The 7729-nt window shown below is 40.4% G+C and overlaps 1 pseudogene; it reads right to left on the reverse strand.

Moving 5' to 3' along the window:
* Positions 1–3956: 3956 nt before the first annotated feature.
* On the reverse strand, positions 3957–4711 carry LOC114205743 (small ribosomal subunit protein eS6 pseudogene; annotated as a pseudogene).
* Between the last annotated feature and the right edge of the window lie 3018 nt (positions 4712–7729).

The raw sequence follows: 7729 nt of genomic DNA on the forward strand, positions 1-7729 counted from the left end.
CACTCTTCACCACACCAACTTCAATTTTAGTATATGTGCTGCTGAGGTGAGCACACCACCACACCCACTTCACCTTCTTACATTGATCCTTCTCTCCCTTACCTTTCTATATAAATCTCCTTATCCCCTACACCCCACCCACCACCAAACACCCTAACGCACATCAGAAGGCCACAGTGAGCTGACAGATTCAATCTCCCTTAGATTGCATATGTGTGTGAGGGTATACATATATTTGTATATAAGTGTAATATATTTATTATATATTATTAATATATATTAAATATCTTTTATTTTCTCCCTCCTACTGAATGAATGAACAAAGAAACAAACAAAGCAAATGAATGAATGAATTTTTAAACCAGTGGTCTAAACTACTATTCTTCCTTTTAACAGGAAGCAATTGCAGGAGCTCTTTACTGACACTAGGACTGGGAACACATGATAAATTAAGTCCTTTGGATATTAATGTGACAGAATCAAACCAAGTGATATTTCAAATATATATATATGAACACATAGTGGATGAAAATATTATGCAAACTATTGGGTCATAACAACATTAAAAATAGAAGAAATCAAGATTATTGAGAAAATTACACAGATGCTAGGAGATATGAATTTGTCATTTAAGATATTTTTAAAAGACGATTTTGTACTCATGAAAGAAATTGAAGAAGACACAAAGAAATGGAAAAATGTTCCATGCTCATGGATTAGAAAAACAAATATTATGAAGATGTCAATGCTACCTAGAGCAATCTACACATTTAATACAATCCTTATCAAAATACCATCAACTTTTTTTAAAGAAATGGAACAAATAATCCTAAAATTTGTAGGGAACCAGAAAAGACCCTGAATAGCCAGAGGAATATTGAAAAAGAAAAGCAAAGCTGGCGGCATCACAATTCCAGACTTCCAGCTCTATTACAAAGCTGTCATCATCAACACAGTATGGTACTGGCACAAAAACAGACACATAGATTAATGGAACAGAATAGAGAGCCCAGAAATGGACCCTCAACTCTATGGTCAATTAATCTTCGACAAAGCAGGAAAGAATGTCCAATGGAAAAAAGACAGTCTCTTCAACAAATGGTGTTGGGAAAATTGGACAGCCACATGCAGAACAATGAAACTGGACCATTTCCTTACACCACACACAAAAATAGACTCCAGATGGTTGAAAGACCTAAACGTGAGACAGGAGTCCATCAAAATCCTAAAGGAGAACACAGGCAGCACCCTCTTCCACCTCAGCCACAGCAACTTCTTCCTAGAAACATCGCCAAAGGCAAGGGAAGCAAGGGCACCAATGAACTATTGGGACTTCATCAAGATAAAAAGCTTTTGCACAGCAAAAGAAACAGTCAACAAAACCAAAAGACAACCAACAGAATGGGAGAACAGATTTGCAAATGACATATCAAATAAAGGGCTAGTATCCAAAATCTATAAAGAACTTAATAAACTCAACACCCAAAGAACAAATAATCCAATCAAGAAATGGGCAGAGGACATGAACAGACATTTTTCCAAAGAAGACATCCAAATGGCCAACAGACACATGAAAAAGTGCTCCACATTGCTCAGCATCAGGGAAATCCAAAACAAAACCTCAATGAGATACCACCTCACACCAGTGTTGGCAGGGATGTGGAGAAAGGGGAACCCTCCTACAGTGTTGGTAGGAATGCAAGCTGGCTCAGCCACTCTGGAAAACAGTATGGAGCTTCCTCAAAAAGTTGAGAATAGAGCTACCATGTGACCCAGCAATTGCACTACTGGGTATTTACCTCAAAGATACAAATGGAGGGATCCGAAGGGGTACGTGCACCCTGATGTTTATAGCAGCGATGTCCACAATAGCCAAACTATGGAAAGAGCCAAGATGTCCATCAACAGATGAATGGATAAAGAAGATGTGGTGTGTATATATATATATGTGTATATATATATATATATATATATATATATAAAATGGAATGTTATACAGCCATCAAAAGGAATGAAATCTTGCCATTTGCAATGACATGGATGGAACTGGAGGGTATTATGATGAGCAAAATAGGTCAATCAGAGAAAGACATGTATCATATGATCTCACTGATATGAGGAATTCTTAATCTCAGGAAACAAACTGAGGGTTGCTGGCGTGGTGGGGGGTGGGAGGGATGGGGTGGCTGGGTGATAGACATTGGGGAGGGTATGTGCTATGGTGAGTGCTGTGAATTGTGTAAGACTGTTGAATCACAGACCTGTACCTCTGAAACAAATAATACATTATATGTTAAAAAAAAAAAAAAAAGAAGAAGAAGAAGATAGTAGGAAGGGGAAAATGAAGGGGTGGAATTCGGAGGGGGAAACAAACCATGAGAGACTATGGACTCTGAGAAACAAACTGAGGGTTCTAGAGGGGAGGGGGGTGGGGGGATGGGTTAGCCTGGTGATGGGTATTAAAGAGGGCATGTACTGAATGGAGCACTGGGTGTTATACGCAAACAATGAATCATGGAACACTACATCAAAAACTAATGATGTAATGTATAGTGATTAACATAACATAAAAAAAATCATGTGGAAAAGGATTTACTTAACTTTGAGGAATATCCTCACACTAAATTGTTTAATTTTCAATTATCTTTAAAATTGTATCTATTACTGCTAAATAAATGTTTTCTAAGTCCTAAAAAAATAAAAATAAAAAAAGACGATTTTTTTTCATGCCTTTGTGCTTATGTTATCTATTTAGTAATAATAATAAAGCCAAAATTTTGACTTCATAAAGGCACTGACAATAAAGAAATAGGTAATATAAAAATATTTTATTTGGCTTTGAAACACTATATATGTAAACATATACATATATACAAACACACATGCAAAGTATATATATATATATAAAGCATATATATATAAACATGTATATATATATACATATATATATATATAAAACATTTATATTCAGGAAAAGTGGTCTAAAATTTACTCCTGATAACTCACAAAGTGGATAATCCTCAGGCAAAAATAATCCAGCTTTAGCCTTCTTCAAACAGCGAATTAAATGTTTTCTGGATATATAGACAATAGAGGACAAAGAACAGGGTTGTACATCTCTGGCACATTTCAAGCAAAGCAAAGAAATTCCCAGGAAATCCCCAACCCACTGGAACATTTATTCTGAGCCAAGGTCAAATCAGGAGGGAAGTGAATCGTGCATCCTTAATACCTCCTGAAGCTTCGTTCCTAGAACAAAGATAAAGACTTTCCCTAGACTTCACCCCCAAATCTGGGAACAACTTCATATTATCTAAAAGATGATCCAATATGTGTGAATAATAATAAAGCCAAGCGTAAAAATCTTTCAGCCACTGGGGTTTGTGATCAATTGATTCTGGAATGAGTCATCTCCAGAATAAACTTCCCTGTCTTCCCTGGGAAAGACTATGCAAATAGTCCTCACTAGTTTTTCCCTCACTCTGGAGTTGCTAAAATCAGACAACTTTGGTGTTGTTTATAACACAAATCACTATGAATTGTTGGGTAAAGTCCCCATAATCTCAAAGTGGACTGTTTCTACCTGAGGAAACAGCATGGCTCAGCAATGAGTGAGCTACCCATACAGACATTGTAAAAGCCAACTTGGTGACTCATTGTTAAGTGGTCATCTTAAAAGAATCATAGTTATGAATCAATTTGCAATCAATTCTCTATAAATGAAAGCCCTGACTAACCTAGTTCAATGAATCATAGAAATCGAGAGGAACAATGTGAAAAATTAAGAAAGAGTTAGAGGTGAGGGGAAAATGTGGTATGATTGAGTCAAATTTCATGGCTGACAGTGAGAAACCAGGGAAGATACAATATGCTCCTATTATTGACAGGGGAGAACTGTTTTTGTGTTTTCTTTTTTTTAAGTCTGATCTTATTTATTTGTTAATCTTTAGAAAATCTCATTTTTGACTGGCCTCAGACTTAGAGGTACAAGCTCTCAGGGAAGACAGCCTCTGTCTCTCGGCAATCCGTTCCTGGCGTTTTTCTTTGGTCTCCTTCATTGTCTTCGCCAGAAGTTTAGCCTATTCTGCAGCCTCTTCCTTATTTTTCTTAGTACACCGTTTCTTCAGAGCAATAGACCATTGTTTGTGTGTACACAAACACAAGGGCACAAGATGCTGAGTCTTGGGCGCTTTGGTCCTAGGTTTCTTACTGTCTTCATTTGGGGGCTTTCTCACAACATATGGGCAGACATCATCTTCTTTAGAGAGACTGAAAAGCTTGTGGATTCTGCTAGCTCTTTTGGAACCCCAGGCGATGAGGCACAGTAATATCAGTAAGTCCAGGAATGTTCTTTCCACCCCCCCCTTTTTACAATGACCAGGTTGACAACACTGGGATTGGCATCCACAATGTAACCCCAAGCAGATTTGTGCCTTCTCTCTCCAGTCCTCCTTGGTCTGTAGCAGGAATGCCCCTCACTCAGCAGCTGGGAGACACGGCCATGGGTCAGGACAGACTGCTTCGGGGGGAAGCCTTGTTTGTCATCTCCACCACTGATTCGGACCACGTAACCCTTCCATTTTTCACCCGCGGCAGCAGCAGCAGCTTCTGTGGCCTTACGCTTCTCATAAAAGCTACGAAGTTGGCGTTTATCGTCCACTTCAATGAGTTTCTGGCAACCAGTAGCTGGTAAAGAGATGTTCACCTCCATCCTGAAGCAGCCTACCACCTCCCAGAAGCCACAAAAAAGAGCCGGAGCACTGTTTTTAAATGGCAAGAAGTACCTGTCTGCTCTGAGAGTACTTAACACTTCCTAAATGCATGACCTAAGTCATTCACTCAGAGAAGGTGACCAAGCCCCTTTGAGCTTATAATAATAATAATCACTTAGAAATAATGAACTTGACTTTCACATTGAAATAACAAGGCATAAAAGGAACAGAAAGTTCCACTACTTACCCTCCTGCATTTTCTGCTTTACACAGGGGAAGGAGGAAATGACTCAGCTTCCTCCAAGTTCTGGCCATCTCCATTTCTCCAACTTACTTCTACATACATGGTAAAAATCCTATATTCATTCGGCAAATACTTATAGAGCATGTACTATGTGTCTAATACTTTGAACAAAACATACATAACCTATCTTGCCATGTTTGTTATTAAATATATTTTTTCCAATTGTGTTTCTGACATCTTTCTTTGGTTTTGAACTATATTTGCAAAAATTCTTTAAATTTAACTTATGGATATCTTGCATTTAGAGCAAACCATTTTGTAGAATAATTTTCCCATTCCTGAGTTTCCTATCTCTAGGTCAGCTAGAGTTCACCTTTGCATCATTTTTTAGGGAACTTTCTTTGGTAGCTACTTAGCTTATCTTTTCAGAAATGGACTATATATATATATATATATATATATATATATATATATGCAAGAATAAAATTCTTGTACCATTCTTATACCAAATCTTTGCCCATATATCCCTGGTAATCTATGCTCTTCTAAACTTTAATACTATAGGGGCACCTGGGTGGCTCATTCGGTTGAGCGTCTGCCTTTGGCTTGGGTCAGGATCCCAGTGTCCTGGGATTGAGCCCCATTTCGGGCTTCCTGTTTGGCAGAGAGTCTGCTTCTCTTTCTCTCTCTGCCTGTCGCTCCCCCACTCATGCTCTCTCTCACCCACTCTCTCTTTCAAATAAATAAAATCTTAAAAAAAACTTTAATACTATAGAGAGAATATCAGAGGGAAATAAGATTCGCCTCCTTTGCAGGCCACATGATTTTCTCCCCAGATGCTTTGGAAGAATTTAAAATTTTTTAAAATTTTAAAATGCTAGATACGTTTTCATTAATACAGACACATGCTGCATGAGTGATTTCTACATACATAATCCGTGCTCCCAGAGATCAGACAAGTTTTCTTCTATCATATATCCGAATGTCACTCTCACCCTTTTGCTCTGATCTCCTTTTTAGAAACCTCAATTATCTCTGTCTAATCACTACCTTCCGATTCTAAGCTATTCATTTGTCATTAAACTCTTTGTCCTCTCTCTCTCCATCCTGAAAAGGGGGTTCCCCATTTTTCTTTCCACTATTGGCTCTTCTGGGTTTTCCCTATTTATTCAGCCCAGAGGAAGGTAAGGCTTACTCTGGCCTAGCGTTTCCGTCACCAACTGAAAGGATGGGTTCACTTATTTCTCCGGACTGTCGTTGGAATTCTTCTGTCAGATTACGATGCAGGGGGCCGGTTGATGTCAATATCTATTTCCTATGCAGCCTCGAGTAAAGGGTATGCAGTGGGAGCCAAGGGCATTCCCAGTGGAGAAATATCTCCGCACAGCTTCTTCCCATCGTTGGTGAAGCTGCACAACTTCCAGCGTTCTGCTTCTGGCTTGCTGTTTGCCAGGCATCCATGCCAGGTAACAGCTGTGCCTCTGCCCACTCCCGTCTTGGTCCTGCTGCCAGCCACGTCAGGCACAAGCCACCCTGCTGGACGCATTCCCTGTGGCTGTTCTGTGAAACCCGCTGCCTACCACTGCTGTTAGTTCTAGTCCTCTGCGCTGCAGGAGTGGAATAGAAACCCCAAAGTGTGCTCTTTAGGACCCCAAGACCTGCACTGCACATTTCCACCCTGTACTCCACAGAATGGGGAGGGTGAATTCAACCAAGCTCTCCTCCCTGACTGCATCTGAGTGCGGTTCCCACCGTCATGCTGTCCCGCTCGGAATAATGACAGCACTCACAAACACTGGAGATTCCCTTTGCCATTAACCGATGCTGAATTGAGCTATAAAACAAAATCCATCATGTGCATTTTAAGTCCTGTATCCAGTTCATCAGTATACCACATATTATAACCTAGAAACCATAACATTACAGTATTGTTTTGCAATAGTGTTGGTTCTTCTCTTGGTACATTTGAATACTCTCCCCTCAGAACACATGACAAAGCTGGAAAATAATCTCCTCTCCTTCTCTGCCAAAACTATCTTCTTACTTTTCTCCAAGTCCTAAATCCAACCGAGGGGTCCTAGGTCAGCAATCCATGACTCAGGCTGCTGTAAGAGACACACAGATGCATAGACCGTTTGACCTTGCATGCACAAACACAGACAACCCTCTGTAACAACGTTCTCCCTTGAGAATTTGCAAAGTGCAAGCACTCGGCTACTTCCCTTATTCTTTGTAAGATCTACGTAAGAGAAAACATGAATACTCTGTCCCACAGATCACAGGAATGTGCTCAGCAACCTTTATAACTCTGCCCCACCGACACCTTCGCCCCGGACATCCTCTGATAAGTCCCCGTTACTTAAGTCTCCCCAGACTGGCAATCTCTCCAGGCTGCCTTCCAAATTTGCTGGCTCGGGCTTGCAGGTTCTCTGTTGCTGATCCTTCACTTTGGGTCACTGGACTAGGAGTGGGCGTTTCAGACATCCACTTGCGCCCTGCCCTGCCCTCCCGTAGCCGGCAGCCCTGGTTCCAGTCACACTCTGCTCCATGTCCTCAGCTGTGTGCCAGCCCCTCTCATTCCTACACTGAGTCTGGAAACTCAGTCTGGGCTGAGTCCTGGACTCCCCAGTTACCTAGGAGAGAAAGACAAATATAGATGTGTAAACTAGGCCCCGGGGAGGAGGCAGACTATACAGTGAATACATAATCTGCCAGGCCAGGCAGCCCAATTTAGAAATGAAAGCAAGTCATCTACTAAGAGTGTGACTCTGGA

This window comes from Eumetopias jubatus, unplaced genomic scaffold (genome assembly GCF_037043125.1).
Source record: "Eumetopias jubatus isolate StellerSeaLion01/CBP00866 unplaced genomic scaffold, mEumJub1_p1.0 scaffold_1, whole genome shotgun sequence".
Taxonomy (NCBI): domain Eukaryota; kingdom Metazoa; phylum Chordata; class Mammalia; order Carnivora; family Otariidae; genus Eumetopias; species Eumetopias jubatus.